At 38.9% G+C, this 12,307-nt stretch overlaps 1 protein-coding gene across 2 annotated transcripts in view; it reads left to right on the top strand.

Moving 5' to 3' along the window:
* The window catches only part of LOC306654483 (fer-1-like protein 4), a 50,518-nt gene that overhangs the window by 12,517 nt on the left and 25,694 nt on the right, over window positions 1–12,307 (top strand). The window lies entirely within an intron of this gene.

The following is a 12,307-nucleotide window of genomic DNA, read 5'->3' as shown; positions in this document are numbered from 1 at the left end:
CAGCGAGATCATTCGTCCTTTAATTTTTTGAGATTGGCTTATCTCACTTAGCATGATATTCTCCAATTTCATCCATTTGCCTGCAAATGCCATAATTTTATCATTCTTCACGGCGGAGTAATATTCCATTGTATATATATGCCACAGTTTCTTTATCCATTCATCAGCTGAAGGGCATCTAGGTTGGTTCCACAATCTGGCTATTGTGAATTGAGCAGCTATGAACATTGATGTGGCTGTATCTCTGTAGTATGCTGATTTTAAGTCCTTTGGGTATAGGCCAGTTATTTTCTCCCTTGATCATGAGCCGTATTTTTCACTTTTCCTGTCTTTTTTTTTTTTTTGTGGGAGGTGTTGAATCCAGGGACACTTTACCACTGAGTGACATCCCAAGTGTTCTTTTTTGGTACAAGGGATTGAATCCAGAGGGGTTTAACTACTAAGCCACACCCCCAGTCCTTTTAAAAATTTTATTTAGAGACAGGATCTCACTGAGTTGCTGAGGCTGGCTTTGTACTTGCCACACATGTCTGTATTTTTGTATAAAAGAACACTAAACTAAAATGAATAATATTTATTTCCAGAAAGTGTCATTCCCCTCCTCACATCAGGCATCTGGAGTGAAGTCTGTCATGCTTTGTGTTTGAACTGGATTTTGTTGTGAACTTGTTTAGGTTCAGTTCACCTCTGGCTTCAAATGTTTTGAGGATGGGATGGGACTCTCCTTTCGTCCAGTCCTAGAATTGAGAACTAACAAGATTCCAGAAATCTCTGTTCTCATCCCAACTGCCAACATTCTGATTACAGCACCTTCTCCCTGTTTTACAGGCCACCTGACAGGTTTGGGGTTACAGGCAAGTTCTCCTTGTTTTGTAACTTCTGTTTCCTTCCCTCTACGCCTCTAGCTTTTAGTCCTGTTTTCCCATCCTGCGGCACTGAAAGTGTGGAATGCTCCCCTGCTTTTCTGGGCTCTCCAGCTGAGCCTTCAGTATTTGCTAGCCTTGGGGCAGTGTGTTCCCTCAGCCCTTCAGCTTCACTCTCTGCCTGCAAAAGCTTAAATCCCAGAGGACCACTGATGGATTTCTTGGAGTTCATCGGTCCTTTTATTTTCTTCTAAAGGTAGTTGGTTACTTTGCATTTACAAGAAACCTCTAAGGAGGATCTCTTATCCCAGCTACTTGCATACCTCCCCTTAGCTCTAGGTGAAGGTCCTTAGGAGGGAGTTGGTAGGTGGAAAAGGTTTGTTTTGTGGCTGGGTCCTTGGGATTCTCATCTGGTATGCAGCATTGAAGATTTCTTAGAAGTTGGATAGTTTCTCTTTACTCCATTCATGACCCGATTCCTTTTTTACAACTCTAGCTCTGCCAGAGGTGGGAGCATCTGTAGATCTCTCTTCACCTATGAAGAATTCATCACTTTCTGGATTTATTTCATTGGGTTTCTTTGGATCTTCATGTCTCTGATGTATTTTTTAAAACATTGTTTTGCAATTTATTTGGGTTATTTTTGTTGTTAGGGTGACCGTGAGTCTTGTGCAACCTTCTACATCCAGACTGGTAGTGAACCCCTCCACTGATTCTTTAAAAAATTTAGTTTTTTTCCTTTCACACATACAATGAAATGCACAAATCTTACCTAAATATTTGCTGAATTTTGGTGAATATATAGAACTTTGTAAAACAAATGACTACCAAGAATCAAGGTATAGAATGTTACTGTCATCCTAGAATGTTCCTTTCTTCCCAGTCTTCACTCCCCACTGCCAGAGATAATCACTATTTTTATTTTTCATTACGGTTTTGTCTATTCTAGGATTTCATTTAATGGTGTCATGCAATATGTATAAGATGGCTCTTCTTGTTAGTGGTAGTCATGTTCTATAAAGATGCTGGAAACACTGAATTAGCAAACATTGGACTAGTGATGGCTGAATCATGCCTAGGGGATAGATGTAACATTTCTACAAACCTCTGCTCAAGACTTCATCATCCGACCAACACATGACCTTGTCTTATGTCTGTTTAAAAGAAATCTTATGTAATAAGTATTGCTGATTTTGTTAACCTTGAACTCCAGGCTGACAGCACTATAACTCAGGCCTGAATGCAGGTTTTCTAATACAGTTCTGTTCTCTGCACTTCTTGCACTTAGCAGGACTAGCCAGCACTTCAGCACTACACTTGGAGATCATTTTAAATAGCAAAAGCCTTGTCAAAAAGCACAAAAATGTAAGAATCATAGCACTTAGTAGACTAGAAGAAAGATACTTATTTGCAGTGGTACAGCTATGAAGATAGAGTATGACCTTGTTCTACCTCAGGGTGGCTCACGTTTTTTGACTCTCTGCCAAAATATACATATGCGCCTACAAAAATGCCAGGACTATAGGTTTGGGATTGATAAATATTAGCCAGCTAGCGAATTTGCAAATACAGAATCTGTGACTAATGAGGATGGACTATATTCTTTGTGAAGGACTTTTTTTAAAAAAATTCAGAATAATGTTTTGTGTGTGCATGTGTGTGTGTGATTCATCCACGTTGCAGGTGTCAATTTTATTTCTTTTTATTATTGGGTAATTTTCCATTGTGTGAGTATATGTTAGCTTGTTTATTCATCCTCATGTTGATGGACACCTGGGTTGTTTCATGTTTTAGACTATTATGAAGAAAGCTTCCATGAACATTTTTGCATAAATCTTTTTGAGAAGATAGACTTTGATTTCTCTTGGGTAAATACCAAAAGGTAGAATTTAGAATTGCTCAGTCATAGGATGTCTACATGTTTAATTTAATTTTTTTTTTTTTTTTTTATTTTTGGAGTGCTGGGGATTGAACCCAGGGCCTTGTGCTTGCAAGGCAAGCACTCTACCAACTGAGCTATCTCCCCAGCCCTATTAGTTTTTTAAATTTCAGGTATTTTGGGGCTGTGATGTTGCTCAGTGGTAGAGCACTTGCCTAGCATGTGCAAGGCCCTGGGTTCAATCACAGCACCACAGAAATAGATAAATAGAATAAAAAACAGTGCCTGATTTTTTAAAATTTTGATATTTTGATGGATGTTTAACAGTAACTCGTAGTTTTAATTCGTACTTTCCCAGCAGTCAGTGATGTTGAACTTTTTCAGGTGCCCATTTGCCATTCATATATTTTTGGGAAGGGGTTTTCATAGTTTTTCAATCTTCAAAATTGAACTGTTTGGTTTTAAATAATTGAATTGTATAGCTTAAAAACATATCCTGGAACTGGGCATGATGGTGCATACCTGTATTCTGAGCAGCTCAGGAGGCTGCAAGTTCAAAGTCCGACTATGCAACTTAACAAGGCCCTAAGCAACTTAGCAAGACCCAGTCTCAAAATAAAAAAATAAAAAAATGGGCCGGGATGTGTTTCAGTGGTTGAGCATCCCTAGATTCAATCCCCAACACACACACAAAAACAAAGCAAAACAAAACAAAACAAAACATCTTGGATATGAGTAATTTGTGACTTGCTGATTCATTTTCTTAATGGTACTTTTTGGTGACCAAATTTTAAAGTTTTGTTGAAGCATGATTTATCTAATTTTTCTTTTTGTCATCCTCTTAATGCATGTGTAAGGAACCTTTGTCTACTTCCAATCCCCAACGATGTCCTCCTCTGCTTTTCTCTAAAAGGTTATGGTTTAGATTTTATGTTTAACTTAGTTCTCAAACTAATTTTTGCATTCAAGTAAGATAAAGGTCAAAATTTTATTTAGATTCTCCAGAGTCATTTGTTGAAAAGATTTCTTCTTCCCATTGGGTTGTTTGGTTTCTTAATTGAAAATTAGAAGACTATGTAAGTACCTCTATTGACTTTTTTTAAATGTAAATGTTGATAGACCTTTATTTTATTCATTTATTTATATGTGGTGCTGAGAATTGAACCCAGTGCCTCACATGTGCTAGGCAAGGGCTCTACCACCTAGCCACAACCCCAGACTCTCTACTGAATTTTTTATTTCAACCATTATATTTTCATTTATGTAAATCCTATTTTTTCACATCTTCTATACTATTTTTTACAGTTTCTTATTCCCAGGAAAGTTTGTCTTTTGTTTTATTTAGTAAATTAAGCAGACTTTTTTAAAATTTATTTTTATTGTAAACAAATGGGATACATGTTGTTTCTGTTTGTACATGGAGTAACAGCATACCATTTGCATATTCATAAATTTACATAGAGTAATGATGTTTGATTCATTCCATTATTTTTTCCTTCCCCCCATCCCTCCCACCTCTCTTTTCCCTCTATATAGTCCCTCCTTCCTCCATTCTTGTCCCACTCCCACCCCCCATTAAGAGTCATCATCCGCTTATTAGTGAGATCATTCCTTTTTTGGATTTTTGAGATTGGCTTATCTCACTTAACATGATATTCTCCAGTTTCATCCATTTGCCTGCAAATGCCATAATTTTATTATTCTTTATAGCTGAGTAATATTCCATTGTATATATATACCACAGTTTCTTTATCCATTCATCAATTGAAGGGCATCTAGGTTGGTTCCACAGTCTGGCTATTGTGAATTGAGCCGCTATGAACATTGAAGTGGCTGTATCTCTGTAGTGTGCTGATTTTAAGTCCTTTGGGTATAGGCCGAGGAGTGGGATAGCTGGGTCAAAAGGGTAGGTCCATTCCAAGTTTTCTAAGGAATCTCCACACTGCTTTCCAGAGTGGCTGCACTAATTTGCAGTCCCACCAGCAATGTATGAGTGTACCTTTTTCCCCACATCCTCTCCAACACCTATTGTTGCTTGTGTTCTTGATAATCGCCATTCTAATTGGGGTGAGATGGAATCTTAGTGTAGTTTTGATTTGCATTTCTCTTATTACTAAAGATGTTGAACATTTTTTCATATGTCTTTTGATTGCTTGTACATCTTCTTCTGTGAAGTGTCTGTTCATTTCCTTAGCCCATTTGTTGATTGGGTTATTTGTATTCTTGGTGTAGAGTTTTTTGAGTTCTTTATACATTCTGGAAATTAGTGCTCTATCTGAAGTATGAGTGGCAAAGATATTCTCCCACTCTGTAGGCTCTCTCTTTGCATTGCTGATAGTTTCCTTTGCTGAGAGAAAGCTATTTAGTTTGAATCTATCCCAGTTATCGATTCTTGCTTTTATTTCTTGTGCTATGGGAGTCCTGTTAAGGAAGTCTGATCCTAAGCCAACAAGGTGAAGATGTGGACCTACTTTTTCTTCTATATGATGCAGGGTCTCTGGTCTGATTTCAAGGTCCTTGATCCATTGTGAGTTGAGTTTTGTGCAGGGTGAGAGATAGGGGTTTAGTTTCATTCTGTTGCATATGGATTTCCAATTCTCCCAGCACCATTTGTTGAAGAGGCTATCTTTTCTCCATTGCATATTTTTGGCACTTTTGTCTAGTATGAGAAAATTGTATTTATTTGTGTTTGTGTCTGTGTCCTCTATTCTGTACCATTGATCTACCTGTCTATTTTGGTGCCAATACCATGCCGTTTTTGTTACTATTGCTTTGTAGTATAGTTGAAGTTCTGGTATTGCAATACCCCCTGTTTCATTCTTCCTGCTAAGGATTGCTTTAGCTATTCTGGGTTTCTTATTCTTCCAGATGAATTTCGTGATTGCTTGCTCTATTTCTGTGAGGTACGTCATTGGGATTTTAATTGGAATTGCATTGAATCTGTATAGCACTTTTGGTAGTATGGCCATTTTGACAATATTAATTCTTCCTATCCAAGAACATGGGAGATCTTTCCATCTTCTAAGGTCTTCCTTAATTTCTTTCTTCAGTGTTTTCTAGTTTTCATTGTAGAGATTTTTTACCTCTTTGGTTAGATTGATGCCCAAGTATTTTATTTTTTTTGAGCTATTGCAAATGGAGTTGTTTTCCTCATTTCCCTTTCAACTGTTTTGTCGCTTGCGTATAAAAATGATGTAGATTTATGCGTGTTGATTTTATAGCTTGCTATTTTGCTGAATTCATTGATGAGGTCTAGAAGTTTTCTGGAGGAGGTTTTTGGATCCTCTAAATATAGAATCATGTCATCTACAAATAGTGACAGCTTAAGTTCCTCTTTTCCTATTCGTATCCCTTTAATTTCTTTAGTCTGCCTAATTGCTCTGGCTAGAGTTTCGAGGACAATGTTGAATAGAAGTGGTGAAAGAGGACATCCCTGTCTTGTTCTCATTTTTAAAGGGAATGGTTTCAGTTTTTCTCCATTAAGAATGATGTTGGCCATGGGCTTAGCATAAATAGCCTTTACAATGTTCAGGTATGTTCCTACTATCCCTATTTTTTCTAGTGTTTTGAGCATGAAGGGGTGTTGTATATTGTCAAATGCTTTTTCTGCGTCAATTGAAATAACCATATGATTCTTATCCTTAAGTCTATTGACATGATGGATTACGATTATTGATTTACAAATGTTGAACCATCCTTGCATTCCAGGAATGAACCCCACTTGATCGTGGTGCACAATTTTCTTAATATGTTTTTGGATACGGTTTGCCAATATTTTGTTAAGGATCTTTGCATCTATATTCATCAAGGATATTGGTCTAAAGTTTTCTTTCCTTGATGTGTCTTTTCCTGGTTTGGGTATGAGGGTGATATTAGCTTTATACTATGAGTTCGGTAGGGTACCCCCTTTTCTATTTCCTGGAATACTTTGAGAAATATTGGAATGAGTTCTTCTTTGAAGGTCTTGTAGAACTCGGCTGAGAATCCGTCTGGTCCTGGGCTTTTCTTGGATGGTAGATTTTTAATGACTTCTTCTATTTCATTGCTTGATATTGATCTGTTTAAATCATGTATGTCCTCCTGGTTCAGTTTGGGAGGAGCATATGTCTCTAGAAATTTGTCAATGTCTTCAGTAGTTTCCATTTTGTTGGAATACAGATTTTCAAAGTAGCTTCTCATTATGTTCTGTATCTCAGTGGTGTCTGTTGTGATATTTCCTTTTCCATCATGTATTTTAGTAATTTGAGTCTTCTCTCTCCTTCTCTTTGTTAGTGTGGCTAAGGGTTTATCTATTTTGTTTACTTTCTCAAAGAACCAACTTTTTGTTATGTCAATTTTTTGAATAGTTTCTTTTGTTTCAATTTCATTGATTTCAGCTCTGATTTTAATTATTTCCTATCTTCTACTACTTTTGCTGTTATTCAGTTCTTCTTTTTCTAGGGCTTTGAGCTGTAATGTTAGGTCATTTAATTGTTGACTTTTCATTCTTTCTGGAATGCACTCCATGCAATGAATTTTCCTCTTAGTACCAATTTCATAGTGTCCCGGAGATTTTGATATGTTGTATCATCATTCTCATTGACCTCTAAGAATTTTTTAATCTCCTCCCTGATGTTTTTTGTTATCCATGTTTCATTCAATAGCATATTATTTAGTTTCCAAATGTTGGAGTAATTTCCTTTTTTTATTTTGTCATTGATTTCTACTCTCAGTCCATTATGATCTGATAGAACACAATTTTTTCACATTTCCTAAGGGCTGCTTTGTGGCATAACACATGGTCTATTTTCGAGAAGGTTCCATGTGCTGCTGAGAAGAAAGTGTATCTGCTCGTTGATGGATGGGGTGTTCTATATATGTCTATTAAGTCTAGGTTATTGATTGTGTTATTGAGTTCTATGGTTTCTTTGGTTGGATTTTGTTTGGAAGATCTATCTAGTGGTGACAGCGGTGCGTTAAAGTTGCCCAGAATTATTGTGTTGTGGTCTATGTGATTCTTGAAATTGAGAAGGATTTGTTTGATGTACAGGGATGCACCATTGTTTGGGGCATAAATATTTACTATCGTCATGTCTTCCCCATTTATGGTTCCCTTAAGCAGTATGAAATGTCCTTCTTTATCCCTTCTGACTAACTTTGGCTTGAAGTCCACTTTATCTGATATAAGGATGGAAACCCCCACTTTTTTACTGAGTCCATGTGCGTGGTAGGTTTTTTCCCATCCTTTCACCTTTAGTCTGTGGATGTCTTTTTCTATGAGATGAGTCTCTTGCAGGCAGCATATTGTTGGGTCTTTCTTTTTAATCCATTCTGCCAGTCTATGTCTTTTGATTGAGGAGTTTAGGCCATTAACGTTCAGGGTTATTATTGAGAAATGATTTGTATTCCCAGTCATTTGGCTTATTTTTGGTTTTTAAGTTGGCTTGGTTTCTCCTTTGAGTGGTTTTTCTCTAAGGTAGTTCCTCCCTTTGCTGACCTCCATTGTTGTTTTTCATTTCTTCCTCATGGAATATTTTGTTGAGAACATTCTGTAGTGCAGGCTTTCTATTTGTAAATTCTTTTAACTTTTGTTTATCATGGAAGGATTTTATTTCATCTTCAAATCTGAAGGTTAGTTTTGCTGGGTATAGGATTCTTGGTTGGCAACCATGTTCTTTTAGAGCTTGAAACATGTTGTTCCAGGCCCTTCTAGCTTTTATAGTCTGGGTTGAGAAGTCAGCTGCTATCCGTATTGGTCTCCCCCTATATGTAATCTGATGCTTTTCTCTCGCGGCCTTCAAAATCCTATCTTTATTTTGAATGTTAGGCATTTTCATTATAATGTGCCTTGGTGTGGATCTGTTGTGATTCTGTGCATTTGGTGTTCTGTCAGCCTCTTATATTTGATTTTCCATTTCATTCTTCAGGTTTGGGAAATTTTCTGATATTATTTCATTGAATAGGTTGTTCATTCCTTTGGTTTGTATCTCTGTGCCTTCCTCAATCCCAATAATTCTTAAATTTGGTCTTTTCATGATGTCCCATAGTTCTTGGAGATTCTGTTCATGATTTTTTACCATCTTCTCTGTTTGGGCAACTTTATTTTCAAGATTAAATATTTTGTCTTCATTGTCTGAGGTTCTGTCTTCCAAGTGGTCTAGTCTGTTGGTGATGCTTTCCATTGAGTTTTTTATTTGGTTTATTGTCTCCTTCATTTCAAGGATTTCCATTTGGTTTTTTTTTTTTTTGAGAATCTCTATCTCTCTTTTGAAATGATCTTTTACTTCCTGTCAGTGCTCTTTCAGCTTATTGATATTATCATTCATTGCCTGCATTTGCTCTCTTATCTCTTCCTTTGCTTCACGAATCATCTTAATCATGTATAATCTGAAGTCCTTTTCTGACTTTTCTTCTAACATACTGTCATTGGATTCTAATACTATAGAATCTAGATTTGTTTGGATCATTTTCTTCCCTTGTTTTTTCATGCTGTTCATGTATCTTCCCCTCTATCAGTGCAGATCTGGGGTATTGCAGATTTCCCCCTATAGTCTTATAGTGGCTCTATAGGTTTCCAAAACCCTTTCTTTAAGGGGAGATCAATATTAGCAGTGCCGAAACCAGACACTATGCAATCCTAGACCAAATAGCCCCATGGGGACAATAACAAAATTGTCATAATAAACAAAATGAGTTCAAATGTTATCTTTGGTAAAACAAACAGGTTTGCAATAAGGTCTGCAGTTTCTAATGGAGGACAAAGAGGATGCAGAGGGATGTAGAATATGGCTGTTAATGGGATAAGAGAAGAATATACAGAAGTTCTAGAAAATAGAAAGGGTGAGAGTATAATCAAAAGAAATCAGATGTTAGCATGCAAAAAAGGGAGAAAGAGACTTTGAGGGAAAAGGTAAACAAAAGGAAAAGAAAGCAAGAAAAGTAAAGAAATAAAAACTTAAATTTTTTTTAGAAAGGAGAAAAAAGAAAATCTACTGTATAATAGTCATATACTAATGAAACCTCCCAGTGTTCAGTAGCCTGATGCATGAGAGGTACCTGACAATGAGCTTCAAGCCTCCAGCAGGCGTCGCAGGATGGGATTTGCCCCACTAGAAGATCGGAGCTACGGTTTCCAGGATTATCCAAGATGGCCACTCTGGCTTCCAAATGTGTTGGCAAATGGGGAGCTGCAGCTCAGGGGTGGACGTGGTCAGCTGGAGGTCCTGGAGACAGGATGCAGTTGGTCCTGCAGGGGTCCTGGAAGTCCGGTGTGTTTGGTGTGGTTGTGGGATCCTGGAGGCTGGGTGCAATCAGTTGGTCTGGGTTCCCGGTGATAGGGCACAGTCAGTTGGTCTGGGGGTCCTGGCAGCAGGGAGCAGTCAGTTGATGTGAGGGCCCCAGAGGCAGGGAGTGATTGGTTGGGCTGAGGGATCCTGGAGACAGGGCTCAGTCAGTCCGGCCAGGGTTCCTACGGGGCCTGGCTGTTGTCTCAAAATGGTGGCAGCCACGTGTAATCAAACCTGCAGATACTGTGACAGTGAACTTCCAGGGGACAGCAGGCAGTTGGTGCTCCACTGGCGGTCTGCGGTCAGTCTGCTGGCAGCTGTCGGATGATCGGGAGGTGAACCTCGAGCATTGGGTGATGGATAGGGGTAAGGTAGGCGATGGACAGGCGAGAGGCAGGCAAATGGCGGATGATAGATGCCTGACAGCGAGCAGTCTGCTCTCAAAAAAGGCGTCGATATGCTGGCAGATTGCAGGTCATCACAGCAGACAAACGGGGTAAACACCAGGGGATCAATAAGCAGCAAAAAGTGCCTCACCGAGAAACAGATATCCTCTGCTTGAATCTGGCGTTATGGAGCGACAAGGAATGCAGCCTCCCTCTAGTCCGCCATCTTGGATCTCTAGACTTGTTTTTATAATGTCAGATGCTTCCAATAATAGTTTTTGTTGTTTTGTTGTTGTTGTGCAGTTGGTGAGTCTGGTATTGCTGTCTGTTTCTGTTTCCTTCTATGCTTACTGGCTTTTGACTGTGATCTGCTGATTAAAATTTCTTTAAAAAATTATTTGTAGTAATTCTTTGAGTCTTGGAATAAAGGTACATTTTTCTGGAAAGGATTTGATTTTGCTTCTGCATTAGATAATTTTAAACTAAAGTTTGATATCCAGCAACACCCAGGCACAGTGAAAAGTCAGCTTGTGTTTTTTTTTTTTTTTAGGAACAATTTCCAACACTCACCACTTCACTCAGCCAGGCAACTTTCCTGTAGGCCTTGGGTGGTGAAGGGTGGGCAGGTTTATTTATGGATTACTTTTTTCCCAAAGGCACAAGTTGTATTTGATTGTTTGTTTGTTTTTGTTTTTTGGTGATGGGGGATCCTGGCTTCCAGAAAGGGGAGAGATCTCTTCTTAGACTCCTGTCTTGAATGAGATCTGAGCACTTCATGTTATTTTATTTTGACTCATTGTCAGGTCATGACTAGCTCAGGTTTTCCAGGTTTGGCCAATACCCTTATAGCAAAAATGGCTTCAATTCTCTGCTGACCACCTTGGGTTCTCATTTTCATGTAGAGTTTGGTTCGATCATTTGGGACTTTTATGATCTCACCACTGCCTTTAATAAAATATTCGTAAATATTTTATCCAGCCACTTATACTGTTTTTAGTGAGAAGGTATTAATTCCTAGCTTGTGATATTTCTGAAAATGGCATTGTGGGATGATGGCTTTGAATACGGGAAGGGAGGGTCAGGTCTGGTCTTCTGATCTAGAAGTGCTAACAGTTTTTTGAAGTCTGTGATATTTGAAGTCCTACTATGTCCCATGCTCTGTATTGGGCCATGGGGTTGCAGTCCTTCTCATGTTCTTCACCTTTTGGGGGCTCGAGGTTTAGTAAGAGAGGAATTATACATCAGTAAGTGAATAAGAAAGTGGTTGTGACCTGTAGGAACTGCCATGAAAGATGTTCCGAGGCTGAGGGGGCAGCAGGGAACCTGCTTGGCTAAGGCGGCCAGGTGGGAGGAAGTTCTCTGCAGAAATAACATGGAACCTGAAACCCATAGGATGGGGAAAATGCGCTTTCATGGTAGCAAATGGGTGAGGAGGAAAGACTGAAAGCAGGAAAACTTAGTAGGCGCTGTCACCATTGTCTGGATCCGAGTGGATGGTCTCCAAGTAGGACGGTGAGGGCAGGAGAGATGGGGGACAATGGCAGGACTTGATGATTTGATGGTAGGAAAACCTGATGCCCACACCAGTATTTAACTGATGCCAATGAACATCTGGTGGGGAAACTGGATAAGGATCAAACTCAGGAGGAGGGAAAGGTAAAGACATCCAACTGACACATGCTCCAACATGGTTGAACCTTGAGGACATTGTCCTACCTGAGATAAGCCAGGCACAAAAGGACCGAATGCTGATCAGTCCACTCATGCAGCGCATGCAGAGTAGTCCAGTTCACAGACACAGGACGTAGAAGGGTGGTAGCCAGGGCCTGGATGGGGTGGGGGAAGGAGGAGTTAGTGGTTAGTGGGGACAGAGTTTCTGTTTGGCAAGATGAAGAGTTCTGGTGATGGATGGTG

The sequence above is a fragment of the Sciurus vulgaris genome (genome assembly GCF_902686455.1).
Source record: "Sciurus vulgaris genome assembly, chromosome: 2".
Lineage (NCBI taxonomy): Eukaryota > Metazoa > Chordata > Mammalia > Rodentia > Sciuridae > Sciurus > Sciurus vulgaris.
The sequence above is the reverse complement of the archived record's forward strand: the minus strand, read 5'-3'. Positions and strand labels throughout refer to the sequence as shown.